Source organism: Spermophilus citellus (assembly GCF_964194105.1).
Source record: "Spermophilus citellus genome assembly, chromosome: 3".
Classification (NCBI taxonomy): domain Eukaryota; kingdom Metazoa; phylum Chordata; class Mammalia; order Rodentia; family Sciuridae; genus Spermophilus; species Spermophilus citellus.
The window spans coordinates 199,775,372-199,784,915 of NC_138184.1; the positions used below are offsets into that span (position 1 = coordinate 199,775,372).

The 9,544-nt window shown below is 45.1% G+C and overlaps 1 pseudogene across 1 annotated transcript; it reads right to left on the minus strand.

The window, feature by feature from the left end:
• Positions 1-7,372: 7,372 nt before the first annotated feature.
• Positions 7,373-9,213, minus strand: LOC308643535 (actin, cytoplasmic 2-like; annotated as a pseudogene). The gene has a single exon. The product of its transcript is annotated as an actin, cytoplasmic 2-like (transcript).
• Positions 9,214-9,544: the final 331 nt, after the last annotated feature.

Below are 9,544 nucleotides of genomic sequence, written 5' to 3' on the forward strand. Positions count from 1 at the left end.
CAAATTCTTTTAACTTTTGTTTATCGTGGATGGTTTTAATTTCATCTTCCATCCTGAAGCTTAATTTTGCTGGATACATGATTCTTGGTTGGAACCCATTTTCTTTCAGTGTTTGAAATATGTTATTCCAGCATCTTCTAGCTTTCAGAGTCTGTGTTGAGAGATCAGCTGTTATTCTGATTGGTTTACCCCTAAATGTAATCTGCTTCCTTTCTCTTGTAGCTTTTAAAATTCTCTCCTTATTCTGTATGCTGGGCATCTTCATTATAATGTGTCTAGGTGTGGATCTCTTATGATTTTGCACATTCAGCATCCTGTAGGCTTCTAGGATTTGGGATTCTGTCTCATTCTTCAAGTCTGGGAAGTTTTCTCGTATTATTTCATTGAATAGATTGCTCATTCCTTTGGTTTGGACCTCTATAACTTCCTGTATCCCAATGACTCTTAAGTTTGGTCTCTTTATGTTGTCCCATATTTCTTGAATGTTCTGCTCATGGTTCCTTAACAGTCTTGCTCAGTTGTCTATGTTCTTTTCAAGTTGAAATACTTTGTCTTCATTGTCTGATGTTCTATCTTCTAAGTGTTCTACTCTGCTGGTAGTATTCTCAATTGAGTTTTTAAGTTGGTTTATTGCTTCCTGCATTTCTAGGATTTCTATTTGTTTGTTTTTTATTACCTCTATCTCCCTGTATAGTTGATCTTTTGCTTCTTGGATTTGTTTATGTAATTCATTGTCGAAGTGATCTTTCATTGGCTGATTTTGCTGTCTCATGTCTTTCTTGAGACTCCAGATCATCTGAAGCGTGTATATCCTGAATTCTTTATCTGACATTCCATCTGCTGCAGCTATTACCTCTTCTAAAGTTGAGTTGACCTGCATTGCTTGTGGTCCTTTCTTTCCTTGTCGTTTCATACTGGTTGTGTTTCTTTTTGCTTGCTGAAACTGTTGTGTTTTTGAAATTTTCCCCCTATATATTTATATTACTCTTGTATAGTTGAAAAGTCTCCCTTGCAGGGCGGGCAGCGGCTGTGCTCCTCCTCCAGTTGGTGTGACATGTCTACCACGCCCGCGGACCCCTGGGGCTGTTCTGCCGGTCCGTCGCAGGTCTGCCTACCTTGCAGGTGCGGGTGGCGGCTCTGCTCTGCCCTTACACCAATTGGGGTGACGTGTCTACCATGCCGGGGGGTTGCTGGGCCTGTTCCGGGCACGGGAGGTGGCTCTGCTCTGCCCCTACTCCAATTGGGGTGACGTGTCTACCACGCCAGGGGGTCGCTGGGCCTGTTCCGGGCGTGGGCGGCGGCTCTGCTCTCCCCCTACTCCAATTGGTGTGACGTAACTACCACGCCGGCGGGCCACTGGGTCTGTTCAGGGTGCGGGCAGCGGCTGTGCTCTGCCCCTACTCCAATTGGGTTGACGTGACTACCACGCTGGCGGGCCTCTGGGCCTGTCCCGGGCGCGGTCGGCGGCTCTCCTCTGCCCCTCCTCCAATTGGTGTGACGTGTCTACCACGCCTGCGGACCGCTGGGCCTGTTGTGCTGGTCGGTCGCAGGTCTGCCTACCTTGCGGGCTCAGGCGGCGGCTCTGCTCGGCCCCTACTGCAGCTGGGGTGAAGTGATACCACGCCGGTGGGTCACTAGGCCTGTTCCGGGCACGGGCGGCGGCTCTGCTCTGCCCCTACTCCAATTGGTGGGATGTGTCTAGCATGCCAGCGGGTCGCTAGGCCTGTTCCGGGCGCGGGTGGCGGCCCTGCTCTGCCCCTACTCCAATTGGTGTGACGTGTCTACCACGCCAGCAGGCCTCTGGGCCTGTCCCTCTGGTCGGTCGCATGTCTGCCTACCTTGCGGGCTCAGGCGGCAGCTCTGCTTGGCCCCCACTGCAGTTGGGGTGAAGCGATACCACGCCGGCGGGTCACTAGGCCCACTCCGGGCGCGGGCGGCGGCCCTGCTCTGCCCCTACTCCCATTGGTGTGACGTGTCTACCACGCTGGCAGGCCACTGGGCCCGTTCCGCCGATCAGCCGGTGGTCTGCCTACCTTGCGGGCTCGGGCGGCAGCTCTGCTCAGCCCCCACCGCAGTTGGGGTGAAGTGATACTACGCCGGCGGGTCGCTGGGGCTGTTCCGGACGCGGGCTGCAGCTCTGCTCTGCCCCTCTGGCCCCCACAGCACTCAGCAGGATCCGGACCGAGAAGCAGTCTCTGTGGGTTCCTCAGCCCTGGGTCAGAGCAGCTCCAGGAGCCAGAACTCGGCCGCTCTGGGCTCCGTGCATGTTCTGATAGGAGCAGGCTCCAAGAAGCAGCTTCCGCGGGCTCCTTAGCCCTGGATGGGCCAGAGCAGTTCCGGGAGCCAGAATTCGGCCGCCCCGGGCTCCGTGTATGTTCTGATAGGAGCAGGCCCCAAGAAGCAGTTTCCGTGGGTTCTTCATCCCTGGGCCAGAGCAGTTCCGGTAGCCAGAACCCGGCCGCTCTGGGCTCCTCACATGCTCTGATAGGAGCAGGCTCCAAGAAGCAGCCTCCGCGGGCTCCTTAGCCCTGGGCCAGAGCAGTTCCGGGAGCCAGAATTTGGCCGCCCCGGGCTCCGTGTATTTTCTGATAGGAGCAGGCCCCAAGAAGCAGTTTCCCCGGGTTCTTTAGCACTGCGCCTGAGTAATTTGTCTGCGAGACGCAGGCGAATGGCAGCCTGAAATTACCTGTTCTATGGTTGAATGAGCTGCGATCAGTCGAAAATAGGGATGATGACGTCAACTCTCCAAGATGGTGGCCGTTGGCTTCCTCTGTGGTCTGACCGGTGGAGAACCGAACTGGACCGCTTCCTTCCCCGTCTCAAACCCAGAATTCAGCACTGTGTACCGTGACTGAACAGCTGGCAGGAGCCCACAGAATCCGCAACGCTGTATCTTTGCGTTGCTATCTCTTGCTTCCCAGCGCGTGCCGCAGATTCTAGCCATGGGGCGATTTGCTGAATAAGCGGCGTGACCCTCCATGCAGACAAATCGCTCGCGTTTGAGCCCCTGTAGCTGATCCTTGTGTGATGAAAATCCTTCCACTAGGTTTTGGAGCACCCCAGTTTTGCTAGAAATTCCTAAGAAGATAGTTTTTAGCTGTTCTAACTCATCATTCTTCCGAACAGTGATGGGGTACATGGGAGTGATGCACTCCCTTCCCCGCCATCTTCCCCCTCGCTAAAACATATCTATAAATATCTTAAAAATTAAAACATTTGGGGCTGGGGTTGTGGCTCAGCAGTAAAGCGCTCGCCTAGCACGTGTGAAGTGCTGGGTTCGATCCTCAGCACCACATAAAAAGAAACAAATACAATAAAGGTATTTGCCCAACTATAACTAAAAAAAATTTAAAAAATGAAAACATTTTTAAAAAGCAATTCAGTATAATAGCTAATTTGACATTTTTGTATTTTAATTTACATTACTATTTGTTTACTGTTACGTTCTATTTAAATTCAAGAGAGTGTGACTTCATCATGTCATAACTCTACAGAATAATCTATAAATATCTATCATTAATAATCTACAAAGTAGATAGATGTAAATTAAGAGCAATGAAAATGGGGGTGGGCTGTGGCTCAGTGGTAGAATGGTTGACTGGATTCGACTTTCAGCACTGCATATACATAAATAAAATAAAGGTCCATTGACAACTTAAAAATTCCACTAATATTAGTTTTTAAAAAAGGTAATAAAATGGTGCTTAGACAGGTGTATTATAGAAATTGTTTATTTTTAATATAGATAATCTCATCAGTATAAAAATTAACTTCATTATATCTTAGAAGCTTGGTATGTTTAATTTTTAAAAGCTACATATTCTAAGATAAATAATTGATATTGAGTTTTGTACTTACATGTTTTCATGATGATAGTTATGCTTTCACTTCACTTCTAGAATAGAACTTCTTTTTTTTTTTTTTTTTTTGAGATGGGGTCTTGCTACATTGCCAAAGCTGGTCTCTTCCCATCTAAGCTTCCACAATAGGTGGATTACAGGTGAGCACTACCATGCCCGGCTCAATATATCCTTCTATTCTGTCTTGGTCTATAAGATTTCATTTTTTAAAAAAATTTTGTAGTTGTAGATAGACAGAATGTCTTTATTTTGTTATGTGGTGCAGAAGATTGTGGTGCCTTACGTGTGCTAGGGGTGCTCTGCCACTGAGCCACAACCTAGCCCATATAAGATTTTTATTGAGAAGTCATCTGTATAACTTGATAATTTTCTTTTGTATATTTAAAAGTCTGTTTTTGTTTTGTGTTTTTAACAGTTTGACTGTAATGTGCCTGACATGTGGTGTTCTTTATTTATCATGCTTGGTGCTTCCTGCAGTTTTAGAAACTGTAGATTTATGTTATTCATCAATTTAAGAAAATTCCTACTTATTACCATGTCCAGTGTTACTTATATCCAATTCTACTGCTCTCTCCTTTTTCCACTCGGGTCTCCACAAAATAAACTGTAAGTCCTTCTTTGTTCGGTTCCTTCAAATTATTTTTTTCCTCACTGTTCTTTAATTTGCATGTTTTCCCTTTCTTGTCTTCATATTTATTAATCCTGTTTTCTACTTTAGCAAATCTTCTGTTGCTCCTAGTTCACCCATCCAGAAAGATATTAGTTTTATATAATATGCTTTTCAGTTCTCTAATTTACATTTGCTTCTTTTCATAGATTCTTTTCTTTTTTGAGACAGGGTTTTGCTATGTTGTCCAGGCTAGCCTCCAAGTTAGAATCCTCCTGCCTTAGACTATCAAGTAGCTGGAATTGCAGGCATGCCCCACTGCACCCAATTCTAGAGTCTAATTCTTCACTCAAATAATAATAATAATAATAATTATTATTATTATTTCTGCTTATATGTCTATCTTATGAATTTTTATTACATGCCAGAAATTTTGTATAAAAATTAACAGAGTCTGACATTTATATTAATAAAGAAAGGAAGTGTTCTGTCTTTCCTATTATGCAAAAAGGGAGTGGGATTTATCACTGCTACCTAGTTAGGAATTGAACTGAGTCCATTCTGGATTATAGCTCAGGTGGCATTAGCTTCAGAGCTCAACTGTTTGGAGGGCAGCACCTATGTTGGATTAAGAGTAGGCTCGTTTTTCTTCAGAAGTTCGTCTCCTAACTTTGTGTTACTATTGGAAATTTCACTATTCCTTTCTATTTAAGAGTCTCTGAGTCTTTTAAATAACCTCAGAATTTGCCAAATTTCCTGTAAGTTTGGGGGGTCATCCAGATTCCAGTCTGTCACAATACTTTATATATATCTTTAGTGGCACTTGTCCTATTCTGCATTATATTATGGATACCATTGTCCTTCCCTCTTCCCTCAATTTCTTCATGGTAGAATCATTTAAAGTTTCTTTCCTGTCCTATATACAGCCTAATGCACAGGGTAGATGTCTATTCATTATTCATGAAATGTAGCTTAAATGGCTCTGAGCACAACAGATCCTGAAGTAGTTCTTCATTAGACAAGACCTAAGCATCCAGAGGAACTTATTTAAATTTGGTCTGAGTATTACTCAGAGTCTGGTTTAATGTGGTCTAGGGTACGTCCAGGAGTCTGCATTCTAACAAGTACTTGAATTTTTTTTGATGCTTTGGAAAAACACAATTTCAATCTTTGAAAATGTGCCACATATATGCCTGAAGGTTTGCCACTATTAATCCTTGAGTACATCCAGTGTTGAGTTATGTAATAAATACAATGGATATAGTGAATGATGAATAGAACTTTGGATGCTTACCTCTGGAAGTTCAAAGTCTTGTCAAAATAATGGAATCCCACCAATCATGGTGGTGAATGCCTATAATCCCAGTGGCTCAGGAGGCTGAGGCAGGAGGATTGTAAGTTCAAAGCCAGCCTCAGCAACTTAGTGAGGCCCTAAGCAACTCAGTGAGACACTGTCTCTAAACAAAATATAACAAAGGGATGGAGATGTGGCTCAATGGTTAAGTGCCCCTGTGTTCAATCCCTGATACCAAAAATAAAAATAAATAAATAAATAAAATGGAATCCCACTGAGAATTGAACTGAAGCAAATTATATTCATGTATGTATGATTATGTCAGAATGAACCCTGCTATTACATATAACTATAATGCACTAGTAAAAACATTAAAAATTATGGAAACTATGCATCAATACCATCGGCAACAACAAACAAGGACTAACTGGTAAAAAAATGTTGGAGTATGTGAGAGATTGATTAAATGGAGCAGAGTCAAAGAGATTTGGGTCAGATACTGAAGTAGAGGAAATCCTTGTAATGACTTGCTTATAATGGTATCAGTTATTTTAAACTGGAGGAAAAGTTTGAGCAAAGAGAATAAAGAAGGTGTACAGATTTTCGTGTTTTGTTTTAGAGGAACAAGTAGATGTGGAAATTTCATGCTGCCCTCCTGGGAAGCAGTAGTCTCTACATTCAATGCTAGCACGCATTCCCAATCTCCATTTTTACAACAGCATGTCTTGCTCGTACTAGGAAAATCAAGATATTTACTCTAAGTTTTGCAAATTCAATTGCTATTGTCAACTTCTGCCCACTCACCTCACATTCTTTTGCTAAGCAGTTTTACTTCAAGCTTTGCTTATGTGTTGTCTGTATCAATTTGTTTTTGAATGCCCTGTTTGCAGCTGCCCTAATTCTGTACAACATACAAACACTAGTTAGTAATATTCATCTCATTTGTTCTTGCACATGTCCTGGCCAGCTGACTTATAGTGCTGTGAATTCAGCTGTGCTGTGTGGGTGGACTGGCTGCATTTTCAAACCTTAATGTAGTTTTTTTCTTAAGGCTGTTAGGATGAAGGACTTTTGGGGATGGTTTAAGTGAGGAAAACTCCAGGTCCATGGTATTACACCCACTCCTGTAGCCCTCTGGGATTTTATGAACTTATCTCTGTGTACCTACTTTGTTGACCAGGACAGTGCCTTGTTAACATCAGCTACCTCTATCTTTGCCTTAAATTAACAGTGCAGCCACTAGGCTGCCCTCACTACTTCTTTGTAGAATAACCAGAAAACAAACTGTTCTGATATCATTGTTTTATTTTTGTTCCCAGTTATTGTGATTCATGTGGTTTGAAAGCTGAGGTCTGTAACCAAAGTTAGAAATCTATTTGTCTTTTGTTTTTTTGTTTATAGATTTAACATAAAACAAAATTTTAAATGTAAAGGTAATTGTGTTAATTATTAGATATATTTTAGTCATTCAAACCAAAACATGTGTACAAACACATTATGCAAATTAACAAATTTATTTAGCACTATAATAATAATCATTCTGAAGTACTGAGGCATCCTTTTTTTTTTAAAGACCTTACTACCGAAGCCTCAGAAGTCATGAAGTATCTCTTCTTTTTTTTTTTTTTTTTCAGTGTACTGTAGCACTTTATTTTTCCTTACTCAATTAAGTGTTGCTGGGGCCTAATGTTCTCACATAACAGTAGAAAACCAAAAATTTTGTCATCTGGTAAAGAATTGAGTACAAAAAACCTTACATAAATTAAAATGAATAAATTTACAGATGTAAATGCAAACCGTTTCCAACTCAAGGCAAGTAATAACCAATGATGGTCAGGCGGGAGAATGGAAACTGGGTCCTAAGGCTCGGACTTTCCCACCCTGTTAGACCGGCAAGAAGGGACAGCTGGCCCAGGAACTCTTGCCAGCCCGAGCAATCCTGGAAGTCCGTCAGCCGACACATGAATACCCTGCACAGATCACTGCTGTGGTCTCAGATTCGCTAAGCCACGGACTTCTCCTTTATGCACGCTCTCACCTCAGGTACCAGGTGACGGAGCCACATGGACTAAAGGCTTAAATCAAAGATATGCACAGGGCATTAAACATATACCAAGGGAACACTTAACTTGAATACAAGGTCAAAATCAGCAACGAGTTCTACGTTCCAGTGCTGACATCAGATACAAGCTTCAAGGACAATTTCTTTTCAAAGGCTTATTCCAGTTTCATGAGGCTAGCATGAGGTGTATACATTTGCCAGAGCAAATTTATACTTCAGATTCAGCTCCTGCAGCAGGTGCCTGGCATCTGCTCAGTCCATCTAGAAGCATTTGCGGTGGACAATGGAGGGGCCCGATTCGTCCTACTCCTGCTTGCTGATCCACATCTGCTGGAAGGTGGACAGTGAGGCCAGGATGGAGCCACCGATCCACACAGAGTACTTGCGCTCAGGGGGCGCGAAAATCTTGATCTTCATGGTGCTGGGGGCCAGGGCTGTGATCTCCTTCTGCATCCTGTCAGCGATGCCTGGGTACGTGGTGGTGCCGCCCGACAGCACGGTGTTGCCATAGAGGTCTTTGCGGATGTCGACATCACTCTTCATGATGGAGTTGAAGGTGGTCTCGCGGATGCCGGAAGATTCCATACCCAGGAAAGAGGGCTGGAAGAGTGCCTCTGGACACCGGAACCGCTCGTTGCCAATGGTGATCACCTGCCCATCGGGCAGCTCGTAGCTCTTCTCCAGGGAGGAGGAGGATGCAGCAGTGGCCATCTCCTGCTCGAAGTCCAGGACAACCTAGCACAGATTCTCCTTGATGTCGCGCACGATCTCCCGCTCGGCGGTGGTGGTGAAGCTGTAGCGGCGCTCTGTCAGGATCTTCAGGAGGTAGTCTGTCAGGTCCCGGCCAGCCAGGTCCAGACGCAGGATGGCGTGGGGAAGGGCGTAGCCCTCGTAGATGGGCACTGTGTGGGTGACCCCGTCACCAGAGTCCATGACAATGCCAGTAGTGCGCCCAGAGGCGTACAGGGACAGAACAGCCTGGATGGCCACATACATGGCCGGTGTGTTGAAGGTCTCGAACATGATCTGAGTCATCTTCTCTCTGTTGGCCTTGGGGTTCAGGGGAGGGGCCTCCGTCAGCAGCACGGGGTGCTCCTCGGGAACCACGAGCAGCTCATTGTAGAAGGTATGGTGCCAGATCTTCTCCATGTCGTCCCAGTTGGTGACGATGCCGTGCTCGATCGGGTACTTCAGGGTCAGAAGCCGCGCTTGCTCTGGGCCTCGTCACCCACGTACGAGTCCTTCTGGCCCATGCCCAACATCACGCCCTGGTGGCGGGGGCGCCCCACGATGGAGGGGAACACGGCCAGGGGGGCTTCGTCGCCCGCAAAGCCAGCTTTGCACATGCGGAGCCATTGTCAATGAGGAGCGCGGCGATTTCCTCTTCCATTGCCATCAGCGGAGGACGGACGGCGGAGCAGCTAGAGAACGCGGAGTGCCGGCCGGCGGCAGCGAGTGAGACCAGTATCTCTTCTTGAACATTCTGTTCATTTACAATGGCTTCACATGTTTAAATGGAAGGGTCATAGTCTCCTTTTTATGGAAGAAGTGTCAATGAATTTGTATAGGGTTGGGGAGGTAGCTCAGTGGCAGAACATTTGCCTAGTATGCACAAAGGCCTAGTTTGATCAACAGCATCACAATTATTATTGTTTGGATATAAGGTGTCCCCTCAAAGCTCCTGTGTTAATGCAGGAATAGTCGTAGGTGAAACAATTGGA